Consider the following 16,999-nt stretch of genomic DNA (forward strand, 5'->3'; position numbering starts at 1 on the left):
AATAAAATCATAAGCACAATATTTCAAAACTCACTTAATTTGTATTAATTAAGTTTGTCTTGCTACAAATTCTGTGTTCTTAAAAATATTAGAACTCAGATTCTTCCTTGAGAGAATATAAGAAAATGTGATTCTGTTTGTTACTACTAAACTAAGGACCAGTGCATGCTTTATACACTAGCAGCAGGGTTTATAAAAATTGCACTAAGATGTACTAAACTCTTTTCTAAAGCAATATTTTTCTATTTCCATTTATAGCTTAGCAAATCTATGCAGAATCTTGTAGGTTTGTGAACATCCTTTGTCTAGTTAATCTTGACCCTTGATCTTGTATTCTCTCCAACTACTTTGTAGACTTTTCAATCTAGTTGATAGATCATTTGTTGACTGGTAATCTTGAATCTTGAATTTGTTTGCATTCTGTATTTGAGAGGCATATCGAGATCTCCAGTTTGTTCTATAGAGAAGTGGCATCTCGATAAGTATAATGACTTATCGAGATCTTTGAGTTCTCTATAGGTATATTTGACTTATCGAGGTCTCTTGATCTTTGCATGCTAAATGACTTGTCGATATGTCTGAGATCTCTACATGTGGAATTCACTTGTCGATATCTCAGAGATCACTATATACATTTTGACTTGTCGATATCTCTGAGATATCTAATGAGAAATTGACTTATCGATATCTCCAATCTTTACTTCTTCATTTTGATTTGTCGATATCTCTGAGTTCTCCATATGCAGAAATGACTTGTTGATATCTCCAATCTTCACATCTTCATTTGACTTGTCGATATCTCCAAGACTTCTCCATAAGCCATTTTGGAATTTTTGATAAGTCATTCTGGAGTTCTCGAATGAATTCTCTCTATTACTTGATCTATGACTTGTCGATATCTTGACTTAAAATATTTTTCATAAAACAGTTTTATTCAACTCCAAGTTTCTTCACTTTTCTCTGAGGCATGATCATGGCTTAGTATTCTTCCAGAGTTTAATCCTTCGCTTGAATTTGTTTACAGAAAAATACTCCAGTCTAATCTTTTAACCATTTTACAGACTCAAGTAATACAATACAAAATACAAAATTGATTATCAAACAACTAAATCTTAGGGTTGTCAATGTGACTTACTCTTGTTATTATATAGGCATGTCTTGCACAATAATATCCCCCAATTTGTGAGAAGATTGTTCAACACAAATTCATGTCTGATAACAAGACTAACCCTAGGATACAAACAATTACATTTAAACTGACATATTGACAGATACAACTTTTACACATTGGATGATTACATAAATTCAATAATTACAATCATCACGTAAATTTCTCTTAGCCTGGTTATTTTTAAATGAGGTCCTTTAGATTTACAAGCACTTGGAGTTCCTCTATTATTTCAGTCCCTCTTAGAGCTTCTACAATCTTGAGCCAATTATCCAATGAGTAACCATTCAGGTAACCAACTCTGAATCTTGAGAATCTGCCAACTTGTATGTTCATAAAATGTCCATCTTGTCATACTCTACTCATCCCCCTTGCCTTGAGTTCATTTGATCTCTGCTCAAACATTTCTATCTCCCTTGCATATTTTATGTCCTTTTCCTCTTTTTCAGCCTTCAACCTTGCATGTCTTTCATTCCTTTCCCTCAACCTTTCAGACATCACAACCTTCCACATTCTTGTATTTGTGTCCTTATCCTTCATCAAGCTGATTACCCTCTTCAGTTCTATTGTTGAAAATATTTTCATTACTGTCCTGCTAAGTAAAAAGAAGAAGCCATTCATGTAGTAAATTCTGACTTCTGCTAAAGATACAACACAGACTTTGACGATTTCCTCAGATAGTTGTTGGAAAAAGTCATCATATGTGATGCACATATTTAGAGACAGAAAGTCAGTTTGATTGAAACAGTTCCAGATGACCCCAACACCAGCTTATATTTTCCTTGGTTTTCTTCCAACAGTCTTGAAGTGAGTTATGGTTGGAGGCTTGAATGAAGGTAGGTTTGTGATTTTCTTTATTGTGACATGGTTTTGAGTAGGGTGTTTGCAGTTTATTTATACAAGTATTTTGGCTTTTGAGGTAGGTTTGGTTGAGATAGTATTTGTCTAGGCTTGGTGGTTTGAGTTTCTGAGATTTGGATTTGTTGGACATGTTTCTTGGTTCCTTCTTCTTCTCCCCGTCTCCTCATTCTGCTTTCATCTCCCCTTTTTCTATCATCCCTCTTCTTCTCATCTACTTTTCTGCAGTTGCCTTGGTAGATTGACTTGGATTTGAGCTAGAAGGTTTTTGCTCACTATTCTTCTGCTCATCATCATCTAAATCATCTTTGATATTAAATTGAGTAGTTGGAAACATGGTTTCAACATTCTGTAGGTATCTTCCCAGCATCCTGATCATCTCCTCATCTTCAACTATCTTGATCTTGAGATTAGTTTCCAATATCATAACCAACCTTAGATTTCCCCTCACACAATTTTTGGGGACTGTAAAGTATTTACACTTTTTAGTTTGTGGACAGATGTAGGCCACCCCTTTTCTTGGATGGAGATAGGCTTTTGGAAAAGTAGCTACCTGAGCTTTCTTGAGTTCATTGAGCAATTGGGCGTCTTATGGAATGACTGGATTAACTCTATCAATTATTACATCTAGATTCGATGCTCTCATGGTTTGAAGATTTGAGAGAGACACATGTAGACACCTATCCAAACACACAGTCATTGACATTGGCCACTATCCCTTTCTCCAAAAAGTTTCCAACCTTTACAATCACTATTCTTAGAAAATTGATGTCGTTGGCCAAAACTCTCTTGCTGGTGATGTAGTTGTTGTGAAAAGAGACTCTTATAATTGTTAGTAGCTCATTGAACTCCTTGTCTTGACAGGGTCCTTCTGCTGTTTTCTGGAGTCTGCCTTTACCCACATCTTGAGTAATTTTCACTTGAGAAGAGCTTTGACGAGAGTGTGATGTAAATTTTCCAGCTTCTTTTGATTTACCAGCTTCTTTAGATTGTTTAATTCTAGCTTTTATCTCCCCCTTAGTATTGGTAGCAGGAAGGAATAGTGGAGTTAGAATTTCCGGCCTCACAGCTTCAGGCAATTCAGGTAGCAGAACATTCAAGGAACCCATAATAGCTCCCAATGAGAAAAAATTATGTATTTGGAGATGTTTGTGGGAGTCTACTAGGGTCCTGATGTCAATTTGTTGACTCTACACTAGAGTAGTGAGAGTTGTAACTTGAGCTGTGAGTGAATCATTTGAGGCTTGCAGATTGGAGACTTGTTGTTGAAGAGACTAAAATTGAAGATTTGTTGAGGTGGAGACTGGTTGGTATGAGCTTGAGGAAAGAGGAGCACCAAATGTGGCTTGAACAGATTCCCTTATTTTTTCCATCAATAATGCCGAAGGTTCATATCTAGCTTGATGCAGTTGGTCCAACTTGACTCTTGTGTCATTGTTGTTTGTGTTTTGATTTTGGATAATTTCATGAAGAACTAGAAATGATTGCTTTACATTCTTGATGCTTTGCTCCATACTAGTGACATCAAACCTGGCCATTTGCTCAGAAAATTTGTTAAATTTGTTCTAGATTTCCACCTTAGTTGGCACAAGGTCATCTAGTTTATCTTTTACCAATCTCTTGATTCTGTCTTGATGACTATTCAGAGTCTGTTGTAGTGCTTTACCAATAAGGTGAAAAGCTTTGAGCTCTACCTTGTAGACTTCTGTAATAGCATCATAAACTTCTTGTGGACTGAGAGTCTTGGCATTGCTTCCTAGGATAATGATATACTCTTTTCTAAACCTAGCCAAAACCTCATCCATTTCCAAGATGAAATCTTTGGATAGTCAAGCATCAACATTCCCATCCGGCTCAACTTCATTGACAATCTCTTGTTGCTATTTTTAAACATCTTCTTTAAAAGACAACTAGATAGTCTGATAGTCCTTATTGGATATATCAGTTATGAGTAGTTGTTGGGTAATGTGGGAAAGGCTAAAGAGTTGGTCCACAAGAAGGTCAGTCATTGAAATTGGATGAGTTTGAGCATCCTGCAGCCATTATGAGATGAGGTGTGAAGGTTGTTGAGTGAGATTGGATATGGAAGGAATGTCCTTTTGGTTTGAGGTGGAGGGTTGTGAAGTGGTAGGTAACCATATGATTGGAATCACAGTTGAACTCACAGTAGAAATTGTGGGTGTGACAGTGTGTTGTTCACCAAGAGTGGGAACCTCCATTTGAATTGGAGGGGATTTGACCAGGTTACTTTCATGTACCATGACCTCAAACCCTTGTCCTTCTTGCAAAGAACTGGCACCTGAATGTGCTTGACTTGTCTCCCCAATGATTGGATCGTGGACAATTGGACTCCTAAATTTAATTGATAAAACACTTTCATCCAGGGTTTTAAGGGGAGTTGTCCCTACATGAGGAACCTCCAATTTAATTGGAGAGGATTTAGATAGCTTCCTTTCAGGAGTATTACCCTCAAACCTTTCAATCTGTAAAGACTGATTTGCACATGAAGGTGTAACTGATACCACCACAGGATCTTCAGTAAAAACTGATGAAACCCCTGTATTTTTATTGGTGTCATCAAGGTCTACCCCAGAGTGTAGCCTCTCCTCAACTGAATGTGATTCCTGGGTGGTGAGCACAGTCTCTTGAACTATGTCACTTGATTTTGACAACACTTGAGAAGTGGATTCGACTGTTACATTATATGTAGAAAAAATTTGAGAGATAAGATTTGTGATTTGAGAATTGAGTGTTGGAAGCTCCCCCTGAATAGATGAGGGAGCTTCAAAAGATGTACTCTCAATTTATGTGACATCCTTATTCCTTCTTTCATAAACTTGAATATGTTCAAGTTGTGGTGCAGACTCTTTATAAGATGCACTAGGGAGAGTGCTTTATTCAATAGAGATACCCTATTGAGAGGATGCCTCTAGAGTCTGTTTTAATCCCTCTATTACAATTACGACTTGTTGGGAAGATGCAGAGGTAGCTAATTGAGTGGTCAGCTCAGTTTTATTAGTCTTCTTTGGTTTCTTGACCAGGTTAGACTCTATTGGTATTTGATCCTCACCACTCTCATTGATAACAGTCAAGGGTGCCTGATTTCTCTTCTTTTTACTCACCTTACCCTTTTGAGAGGATGAAGTGTTTGGTTTCCTAGATTCTAATGGTAAAAAAGGAAGGGTCTCAGTTGTGGAAGGCCCCCGTTGGTGTTCCTGTGTTTGTACTTCCACAGGTACATGAGCCATAATTGTACTAATTTGAACACTAGACCTCATATCAGGCATAGGGTAAGGGTAAGTCCTGGACCTCTCCAACATGGAGTGATTCTAAGACTTACAGGTACCTTATTCTTTGTAATAAGTGAGCCAAATAGAATTTTAGACACTTTTTACAATTTCCTATCTTTGTTCTATCAAAACCACTAAGTAAATGAATGTCTTAAACTTTATGGTATAAAGTAGACATTATAAACCCAGGAAAGAAAATTTCCATACCTCTTGTAGCCAAAGGCATTGTGAGCCTGGTACTGAGTTCCTCAAAAATCATGAACCCCGCATTAATATATCTGTCGTGAGCCATGGAGAATACCAGCTTCTGAACCATACTTGAAATATTGTCATTACCTGTCTTCCTACATGTGAAGGATCTCACAATTGAATCAAACATGAATGACCATTTCCTCCTTAGATGCTTCTTGTTGAAGCTAGCAAGGTTGATCCTTTCACTGTAATTGATGAAGTCCATAAACTCAACAAGCTCCTATTGTGTAGGTACCTCCACCATTCTATCAATAGGGATTCCCATAGCTAGGTTGACATCATTCTCAGTAAATTCCACCTATTGGCCTTGAATTCAGCAGTTAACCATAATGGATACAGCTTGATTTTCATGCACCACTATCCTAACCACAGCTAAGTTCCAGAAAGAATTGAAAACATCCAGATATATAGTAGGATTTTCAGTTAGAGCACCTGCAAATTATGTCTCAGATAGGAACTTAACAAAGCTCTTGAAACTATCAGGAGCTTGGTTAGCATCTGTGAAAGCTAGGTAGTTGGTGCCCTCCTTTGGGATAAAAGCTCTAATAGTGTTTGATGCTATTTAAAGTGTTTATTATGAGTGGGTAAGAGATTTGAAAGAGAAAGAGTTTGAAATGAGAGAGAACGGTTAAGATTTGTAAAAGTTAGGTCACTTGAGATCTCGAAAGCGTAAAGAGGGGTTATGTCGAGATGTCTGGATATTTATAGAAAAAAGTAAGTGACTTGTCAAGAACTAGAAATAAACGTTTGGAATTTGCTTAGCGAGAAGTCACGTGTGAGAATAGATACATATCGATGTGTCATTTTCCTGACTCTTGTCGAGAACTAGATAATACTTATTGAGATGTCAAATAGATACCCAGTTTGTCCTGAATGGACTGAATTTTTCCAATTTTTATTTGAATAAATCAAAATAAAATTGAATGATTTTATATCTAAATTATTTCAGTTCTAAGTTGTCGAGAAGTTTAAAATATATACTTGTAGAGAACTCTATGAATTAACCTATATCGAGATCTCTATAATGACTTATCGAGAGGTCATAATAAGGCTTGTCGAGAAGACCTTCGAGACGTTAGGAAAATTACTTATCGAAAAGTCCCAAAATGACTTGTCGAGAAGTCAGTTAGACTTATCGAGAACTCAGTTCTCTATATACTTTTGTACTTTTTAATCCGGTCTTATGCGAATTTCACATATTGAAAATGTAAATTAACAGTTAGACACCTTTCTTAGAATATGAAAAAATCCAAGCTAAATTTTGAATTTTGAAAAATAAATATACAGAGAATTTTGAAATATTTATAACTCATATTCCAGTTAATTTCCAATTAAATCAAATCAATTTAGATTTACTAGAAATTAATCTGATACAAACCATTAGCTGAGTTCTTGCCTTACAGATGAAGAATTTAACATTCCAATTTCATCAGCAAGTCTCGTGAAAGTTTTTTCATCCAAAGGTTTAGAGAAAATGTCAGATAATTATTTTTCTGTTGGAACACAAATAAGCAAAATATACCATTTGTAGCATGTTCTATAATAAAATGGTACCTTACATCAATGTGCTTTATTCTAGAATGGTTAATGGGATTAGCAACAATAGAAATAGCACTAGTATTGTCACACATAATTGGAATTTTATGTAACACTAGGCCATAGTCCATTAGCTGATTTCTAATCCAAAGTACTTGAGCACAGCAAACTCTAGCAACTATGTATTCAGCCTCGGTTGTGGAAGTTGACACAGATTATTGTGTCTTACTATACTAGGATACAAGTCTTTGTCCAAGAAATTGACAGCTTTCACTAGTGCTCTTTCTGTCAACCCTGCAACCAGCAAAATCTTCATCTGTGTATCCAGCAGCTTCAAATCCAGTTCTCTTAGGATACCATAATCCCAAGTTTGGTGTTCCCTTTAAATATCTGAAAATTCTCTTCACAACCATCAAATGTGATTCCTTTGGATTGGCTTGAAATCTTGCTCACAGACATGTTGCAAACATAGTGTCTGGTCTACTGGTAGTTAAATACAACAAAGATCAATTTCATCTAGCTCATCAAGGGTGTAGAACTCATCTTCTTTTAACCCCAAAACAACTTGCTTCTGAGGTCCTTAGTTCTTTTCTCCACAGCTTGAATAACTGGAACTTGAGCATCTTGTTCATCTTCACTTACTTCACCTCAATTTACAACTAAGGCACTGGAATCATCAACCACGTGTCCTTGGTTTGCCTTTAATGACTTTCTTTGCAACATTTCAGGTTCATAAGTTTTCAATATCCCATATAACACTTCTAGTGTTATTCTGCTCAAGTCTCTTCCTTCTCTAATAACTGATATTTTCTTTTCAAGGTGGTCAGGAAGAGCTAGCAAGAACTTTAGGTTAACCTCCCCAGCTTCATAATACTTATCGTGAAGTTACAAGTCATTTATCAATTTTTTAAACCTTTCAAAAACTTAAGTAATTCCTTCCTTAGGCTTTTCCATGAAACCCTCATATTGAGACACCAGTATTCTCCTTTGATTTTATCTAACTTCCACTGTACCCTCACACAAAATCTCAATCTTCTCCCAAATCTGTTTGGTTGTATCATAATTGATAATATTATTGTACATAACATTATCAAGTGGCTCTATCAGAATTAGTTGCATGACACTATCCAGGGAGATTTTTTCCTTTTCAGTTTCAGTGTATTTTGATGGGTCTTTAAGGGCATAATGAGCTGGAATGACCATATCTCCATCAGTAGATTCATCAACCTTTTCCATGGGAGTAAAAGGGCCATTCTTGAGAATATGGATATATAATGGGTGGGCCATCCTTATGAACATCATCATTTTCTTTTTCCAAAGTGTATAGTTGATTTTATCAAAGGTTGGTATCTTGATACTGCTCATCTTTTGTGCACTCATACTTCCAAGATCTTGATATGTTTACTTTCAGATTTTCCTCTGATACCACTTATTAGCTATTGAGTACAACATAGAGAGGGGGGTGAATGTGTTTTCTGGATTTTTAGTCTTTTTAAAGTTTGGATATTGTGTGAACAAGCAGTTTATAGTTTGTAAATATATTGTGTTCAACATAAATAAAATCACAAGCACAATATTTCAAAACTTAATTTGCATTAATTAAATTTGTCTTACTACAAATTCCGTGTTCTTAAAAATATAAGAACTCAGTTTTTTCTTTGAGAGAATACAAGAAAATATGAATTTGTTTGTTACTACTAAACTGAGGACCAGTGCATGCTTTATACACTAGCAGCACGGGTTTACAAAACTTGCACTAAAATGTATTAAACTCTTTTCTAAAGCAACCTTTTTCTATTTTCATTTATAGCTTAGCAAATATGTGCAAAATCTTGCAGGTCTGTGACCATCCTTTGTCTAGTTAATCTTGACCCTTGATCTTGTATTCTCTCCAGCTACTTTGTACACTACGCCATAAACGGCCTACTGCAATGCTTTTCCAAAGCGTTACAAGCATTTCGTTACGGTAGCTCAGAAATTTGAGGTCTATTGTAACACCATGAAATTGGTGTTACAATAGCCGTTAACCTAGTGTTACATGAAAGTGATGGTGTTACATGACATGTAACACTAGCACCTGGTGCTATAGTAGGTATTATTTTTATTTTTTATTTATTAAAATAATTATATTATCATAAGTTTATATTTTAAATTATATTCTGGATGATTCATAACTTTAAAATATTATATTTAATATTATAATTATTTTTAAAATTATTACATTTTATTTCAAAAATAAATAATAATATATAAAATTAAAAAACATTTTTTACTTATATAATTAAATAAAAAATTAATTTATAAAAACATTAATAGAAATATGTTATTTCTGAGGTGAATTGTCTCGGCGGTAGTTTTCCCCCAACTAAAAACTATGCTAACACACTCACAATACACTCAGACACTCTCTCTCGATACACAAAAATACATACACACACGCACTTTCACAAAAAAATTGATTCTCTTCTTCGATTCACGCTCACATCCTAATTCAAGAATGGATTAACTGGTACTTGAATACACAAACACACACACTTTCTTCAATTAGGGTTACTAACACATAGATTTTTGTTTTGTAGGTAATTAAGGTTCTTCGATTTGGGGGTTCTTCGATTAACTGGTAATACATCTTTATTTTCATTTTTTACTCTTGTATTTAGTTGTATAAAGTGATTTCCTAACAGTTTATATCTTGCATTTCAAGGGATTGAAGTTTTACAGGCCATTTGGGGGTTCTTCGATTTTTAAAGCATTTCACTGGGTAAAAAGCTTGCATTAAGTTAAAGAGCTTTCACTAGGTCTATATGTTTATGTGTTTAATAATTAATTATTGTATTTGTTCGATTGGGTTTGTTTTATGTTCGATTGGATTGTTTTTATGTTCGATTGTGTTTGTTTTGTGTTTGATTGGGTTTATTTTGCGTATTATTGGTTTTATGCATGATGTTTGGGTATGGGTTAATTTAGTGATATGCATGATATAATGTTCTTCAAGTTGGTTATGCTACTGAATAAGTTGGTTTATATTCTTATTTGTTAACTGAATAAGTGAATAGTTTTATAGTATGAATGCGGAGGTTTTTCTGTTTATGCATGATACGGTACTTGTGTTTCTGTTTATGGATGATACGCTACTTGTTTTTCTGTTTATATACTCACAATACTTTACGAATAGTTGGTATTTTTCTGTTTAGTGATATGCATCTACGTTTACCTCAACTGTTAACGAGACAAAATTATTATATATATTGTAGATATTTCTAATTAGGGGAAATGTTTATATAAGCTACTAGTAAAACTGGTCCAGCTGGTTAGACTACTATTGATATGTATTAATATATTGATATAGTATATATTAATATTATGCTGACTTATAGGTGCGCAATCTGTTGAATCTGTTAGCGGTAGATTTTAGAAATGGAAACTGGTTATGATAATATAAGCTGGATAGGACTTCCAAGAAATAACGAAGAATATGAAAAAGGGATAAAAGATTTTGTTGAGAAGGCATTTGCCTTTTTTTCTGTTGGTGATGAATTAAAGTGCCCCTGCAAATATTGTGATGATCGTAAGTGGCATCGTGAAGATGTAATTTATGATTATCTAATCTGCAGGGGACCATCTCTGTCACATGTCCAATGGATTTATAGGATTTCAGGAGCCAAAATAAGAAATAGGACCGATTTTAAGGACTGTGAAGCGAGGACTGCCTTCGGGGATAATTTACAAGAGATGTTCGATTGTACGAGTAGGAGATTTCAGAATGTAGAAGTAGGACCAAATACGGAGGCTAAAAAATTTTATCGCCTTGTCGAGGAGGGAAAAACCGCTATATCCGGGTTGCACAAAATTTTCTCGTCTAAGTTTTATTATCCGGCTTTACCATTTGAAGTGTCTTCATGGAATTACCGAGTCGGGCTTCAGTGAGTTATTAGTTCTGATTAAAGAGGCCTTTCCTGAAGCCAATGTACCTATATCTTTTACTGCTGCTGAAAATATAATCAAGGACTTAGGTCTGCATTATCAAAAAATACATGCCTGCCCCAACAGTTGCATGCTGTATTGGGGTGATAATAAGGATAAAATAGTTTATGATAAATGCGGGGTTTCGAGGTGGGTTTTACAAGAAAAGAAAGGGTCTGCTGCTAATGATGATCCGGAGAGAATTATTAGCAAGGTGCTAGCAAACGTCATGAGATACTTTCCCCTTAATCCATTAAGACATAACCTCGATGTCATGCACATCGAAAAGAACATTTGCGAGAATATATTAGGTACCTTGCTTAACATTAGTGGAAAGTCAAAAGATCATTTGGCAGCCCGATTTGATTTACAAGAAATGGGAACAAGGAAGTCCCTTCATCTGGTGGAATCGGCCGATGAGAAATCGTATGAAATTAATGCAGCCTTATTTGACATGTCAAATAAGGAGAAAGATATATTTTGCAAGGTATTGAAGAATGCAAAATTACCTTATGGATGTCCCTCTAATATTATTCGTTATGTGCACATAAACGAGAGGAAGATATTGGGGTATAAGAGCCACTTATACTTCATTATCTGTTGCAATTTGTTGCGAAGAAATCTGTCAAAGCTGATGTTGCGAAGCCGTTGATAAAATTCAGTACATTTCTTTGAGATCTCTGGAGTAAGGCTGTTCACTTGGATGATATACGGAGGCTGCAAGATGAAATTGTCGAAATCTTATGTGAATTTGAGATAATTTTCCCCTGCCTTTTTTGATGTCATGGTGCACGTCCCCGTTCATTTGTGTAGAGAGATTAAATACGGTGGACCTGAGCACCTTCGATGCATGTATCCTATTGAGCGATACCTTTGCAAATTGAAAAACTATGTTCATAATAAGGCCAGACCAGAAGGTTCAATTACGGAAGGCTATTTGGCAGAGGAGTGGGTTACATTCTGCTCAAGGTTTTTGGGTCGTAAACCGTTAACTGATTTTGTAAAGTGTCCAACAAATGCGGAATATCATATTAGAGGCAGAAAGAATAAAGATGGCAAAGTTATCCAGTTAAAAGATTCAGTTTGGGAAGCTTGTCATACTTACATTCTTTTCAATTCCGGAAAAAAGGAAATTGAGACATTGATTCAGTAAGTTATTTACTCCCTCCTTCATTTATCGAGTACTAGAATATTTGAACTTGTTTTCCTCTTAAACTATTTGATTTAATTCTTAGCTTAATATTTTCTTAAGGATCACCATGTGTCAGTGGAAGCTGATTCAAATTCAAAAAAATACAAGAGAGAACAAGCGCACTCTGAAGATTTCTGGAAGTGGTTAAAAGAGGTGGTGGGAAAAAGGGTGGAAGTTTCATCTGATTTACGAGTCCTTTCTTTGGGTCCTAATCAAACGGCCAGGAGGTTCAGTGGCTACATGGTAAATATATATCATTTTCACACAAAGAGCAGGGATTCAAAATGCACAACCCAAAACAACGGTGTATTTTTGACTGCTGAAATGACAAGTTTTGCGAGTTCGAAAGATGATAATCCTAAAGTCGGGGCTGTCAATTACTACGGATCAGTTAAAGAAATCGTTAAAGTTGATTACTGGGGAGTTTTTACAGTGGTTCTTTTCAACTTGGTACCAAGAAGAGAAGGATCCATATGGTCTTACCAAGGTGTATTTTAAGAAGACCATTTCCAAATCAGAACCTTATGTCATTGTATCTCAGGTGCAACAAGTATTTTACGTGGAAGATCCGACCGAGAGTATTGTGTATCATGTCATTAAAAAATTACCGAGAGAGTGGTGTGACGCTGAACAAGAAAATGCATATGATCAAAATGACGACCATCATGATATCGACCTTGGGCATGAAATTCATACTGAAGATGGTGAATTTAGTTGGTTCAGGGATGATATCCCTAAAACAGAATTTCCCAATGAACAAAATCAAGAAGAACCTGTAGTTTGATTATAATATTGTATTTTATTTAATTAAGGACAAATCGGAACCTCTGTAGTTGCCTTAATTTTCTTTCCTAATTTAGTTCATGTGTCCTAATTAGTTCCCTTATTGTATTGCTTTATATTTGATGTTGCTCTACTTAATTACTTGATGTTGTTTGATTTTTTACCTTCATAATTAGTTAATTTTTATCTGTTGTTGCTCAATTTAATTACCTCTGTAGTTCATAACTTTCTAAATTAGTTGCCTTAATTTCCTGTCCTAATTTTGGTGCAGAAATTACTAGCTAATTTGCAATTACTTGTGCCTCGTCTAATCATCTTTTTTTACATTTGTGTACGATGGACGAGAAACTGATAACTGTTGTACTGCACTATGATGAAATCTTCAAGAAGACTGTCTGTTCTGATGAAAAGACCTTGAAAGTAGCCAAAGTACCAACCAAAAAATTTTCGTATTCAGTTCTTATGGAATACGTCAAGGACTATTTGCATTTGACGGAAATTGGAGGAGTATATACGAGAGATGGCAATGGTTGGAAGCTTTTGACCAAAGATAAAGAACTGCTAGAGCTTGTTGATCGATGCGAACATGATCGAGAGATTGATCTATATGTTGACATTGTGGTTGACAAAGCATTCGAGCCCTCGGTTCAGATGCAGCCACACATAATTGTACGTCTGAGGAAGAACATTATTACAGGTGTCATCACGAGGGAGGGAGTGAAGCGCAAAGTCATCACTCCTCATCAGCTCCAGCAATAACAAGAAAAAAAGGAAGAAGGCGAATCAGAAAGCACCTGAGGTGTCGATGAGGGTTTTATCACCACGACAGTGTAAAAAGCAAGTTGCAGTGACTCCAGAAAAGAAAGAACCAGTGTTCGATAAAATTGCACCAGTGAGGAGAAAATTGAATTTACAGGAAGGCAAAAGTGTATCCGAGACCACCGTTGTTGAGGTAATAAAATTGTAATAATTTTGATTTCTAGTGTATATATTCAACAATGATAATGCAGCTTTTTGGTACTAATAATGATTTCTTGCAGGTACCGACACGGACATTACTAGTAGGAAATCCTTACGAGGAAATTAGAAAGAATCGTGTGCTCGAAAACAGAGCAAAGTTTAAAGAACTTGGCTTGGATAAGTATTTTCCTGATCCTAATCAACCAATCGTACAAATAAACAAGAAAAAAAAATCAAGACGAAGAGAAATCAGATGAATATATCTTGGAAGATGAGATCGAGGAAGAAGATAGTGAAGATTTGCCAAAGGTAAAGCACATTCTCCACAAATATTTTAAAATGGTCTTCATATATATTGTTGTACTTCATATTTTTAGTAGTCATTTGTAAGTAGAAAAAAAACCCGAAAAAAATTCTAATAATATGGCTAGAAATGTGTTTAAAATTAAGTAAACTAAAAAAAACCACAAAAAACCCCCACAATTAATTAGAAATGTGTTTAGAATTAACCAAACTCAAAATTTATATTTGGTTAAATTAGGATGAATTTAAGATGAAGAATAATACTAAAAAAGAGGATATTTGGTTAAATTATGATGGATTTAAATTTTAGTTTAAAAAAAGTTAACTTTTTTTACGAAAATAATTGATAATATTTCCTATTAGAAATAATAATACACAGGACCATTCCACAAATAATAAAAGGTCCCTCCACAACCCGTCAATCTTTTTGGGTAATAAAATTTTCATGTATTATTTGTTGCATTTATTCACTTAGCATTTAAAATTTATACTAATTTTACTTCTATTAAGTCTGCAAAGAAAAAGAAAATACCACCTGGCCCCAGGACCCGTTCCCGAGCCAATGATGTGAATTTAGGCGAGAAGGATCCTGTTCCTGCTACGCGTGAAAAAAACAAGTAAAAAAGTACCTTCCAAGGAGGGAGTGGAAAGTTCATGTGCTCGAAAGCTTCTGAATCCGACGTGCAGTAAACTGTTAAAACAGTGTGGTGATATTCAAAATGGTTCTATTGCTGCCAATGTCGTATTGCGCGAATGTCAAAAGCAAAATATGGAACTTGAACCAAGGATTGAGGATTTTGGTGAATCAAGTTTACCAAATATCATTGAAGAAGGTGAACCAGGTAATTAATATATAAGCGCAATAATTTCTATATTTTTGCGATAATTAGCATTAATAGAGCCAAAATTGTGTACTGATATTTCTATATTAACCTGGACAACTCCTAAAAAGTTTCGAGGAAGATCAAAAATGTTAAAAGTTTACGGTAGGACTTCTAATGAAAAGGTGGTCATTACATTGAGTAAAAAAAATCAGCCAATTGGTAATATGAAGATTACATCTGAGCTAAGTAACTTTCTTGGTACGCTGGTTAAGGATCATGTGCTGATTGTTCATGTTAACTGGCATGTTGTTCCAGAGCACCTAAAGAAGAAAATGCTAGATTACACCATGGTAACACCTAAATATTGTTCATGCTAACAGTCTTTTTCTGTTTCATTTATTTACGTTGAAATAATGTATTTTCTGTTTGACACATTCTAGGAAAGGTATAATATCCCTACAGGAGGTTTGAAGTGGATAACAAGACACTTAACACTTGCTGGAGAGTGCATAAGTCCCGAATTCAAGAAGGAGCATTACACAAAATATGACACCGATAATAAAAGGCTTGAAAACAGGCCTCATGAAATTTCTCTTGAGGATTTTAAGTTGTTGATGAAGTATTGGGCAGGTGAAGGAGTTCGGATACTCCCAACACCTTAACACGCATATAAAAAATAAAATTAAACTTGAATTGTCAATTTGCTTCATGTATTAGAGACACATAAATACATTCTAAGTAGAGAATAAAATTGGTTTTTGATAGTCACTTGTAAAGGATAATGCATTCCGTCGTAATGCATATGCTGACCCACATACTCTCGGTCGTAGACCTCTTGGTCAAGTTAGAGAAAAATTGGTATGGCATTATTTAAATTGTTAAAGTAATAGTATTCAGTTTAGGTGCCAAACTAGTCTGACATTACTCTGTATTTCTTTTTGTACACTCTAGAAAAACAAAAACCCAAATCTTCAATCTCCATCAAATGCTAGAGTGTACTTAAAAAGACGCAAGTGCAAACCAGGGAGCAAGTACAAGTTAAATAGCGAAGAAACAACTGGTAAGCATATTTTTAGTGGTAAATAATAACCCTAAACATGCTCTACCTTTAACAAATATATTGCAAATTTCTATTGTATAATTTCATTCAGGAGGTGCTGGAAGAAGGGAACACTGCAAACGAGTTGCTTCCCAGTGGCAAACATGGACCAAATTGGATGGTGGGAAGGAAAGGTGACATGGATGGCTCTGAATTATAATCCTACTACTCCACAACCTTCTGCTGCTGATTTGAAGCAGGTAACTTAAGAGCTGGAGGCCAAGTTTCACCGAAAGCTTCAAGATAATATGGCTTGGATGTTGAAAAAACTAGGCGAGGCAAATCCGGGGATGGAAATAGATATTGGAGACTTTTGTACCACTGAGTCGAGTGATCATGATGAGAATGGAACTTCTTTTTCTAGTGGAACTCCAGGAACTCAAGGTCAAGGAACTGAAGGCACTGAAGGAACTGAAGGCACAGAAGGCAACACAATCTAAGTCTTTTAAATCTATCGAACTTGTTTTATTGTAGCTGTCTAGTTGTTTTGGTTTAGTTATTTAGTTGTGTTTGTTTTGGTTGGTGGATGAAGTTTAGACTTGAAGTTGTTTTGGTGTAGTTGGATGGAGGTTGGTATATTTGGTGTAGTTTGGGATGGTTGTTATGTTTGGGATGTTTGGTATTTGAATTATGGAATTATTCTTCAAACAGAAATGACATTTCGAAATTTTTTATATTAAGTGTTACATTGGCATAATTTACTGTTACAGTATATTTGATTTAGTGTTACATTATAATCTACCTATTGTTACATTATTGTGAACTTTAGTG

General features: G+C 35.2%; 2 long non-coding RNA genes across 2 annotated transcripts; both read left to right on the plus strand.

Annotated features, from left to right (window-relative positions):
- Window positions 1–13,383: 13,383 nt before the first annotated feature.
- LOC141675246 (uncharacterized) lies at window positions 13,384–15,141 on the plus strand. The gene is made up of 3 exons (XR_012555955.1): window positions 13,384–13,994; window positions 14,083–14,311; window positions 14,816–15,141. It is a non-coding gene; the product is annotated as an uncharacterized LOC141675246 (long non-coding RNA).
- A 128-nt stretch (window positions 15,142–15,269) lies between these two features.
- Window positions 15,270–16,834, plus strand: LOC141675125 (uncharacterized). Its single transcript, XR_012555899.1, has 4 exons — window positions 15,270–15,479; window positions 15,570–15,987; window positions 16,081–16,189; window positions 16,281–16,834. It is a non-coding gene; the product is annotated as an uncharacterized LOC141675125 (long non-coding RNA).
- Window positions 16,835–16,999: the final 165 nt, after the last annotated feature.

The sequence above is a fragment of the Apium graveolens genome, chromosome 7, assembly GCF_009905375.1.
Source record: "Apium graveolens cultivar Ventura chromosome 7, ASM990537v1, whole genome shotgun sequence".
Classification (NCBI taxonomy): domain Eukaryota; kingdom Viridiplantae; phylum Streptophyta; class Magnoliopsida; order Apiales; family Apiaceae; genus Apium; species Apium graveolens.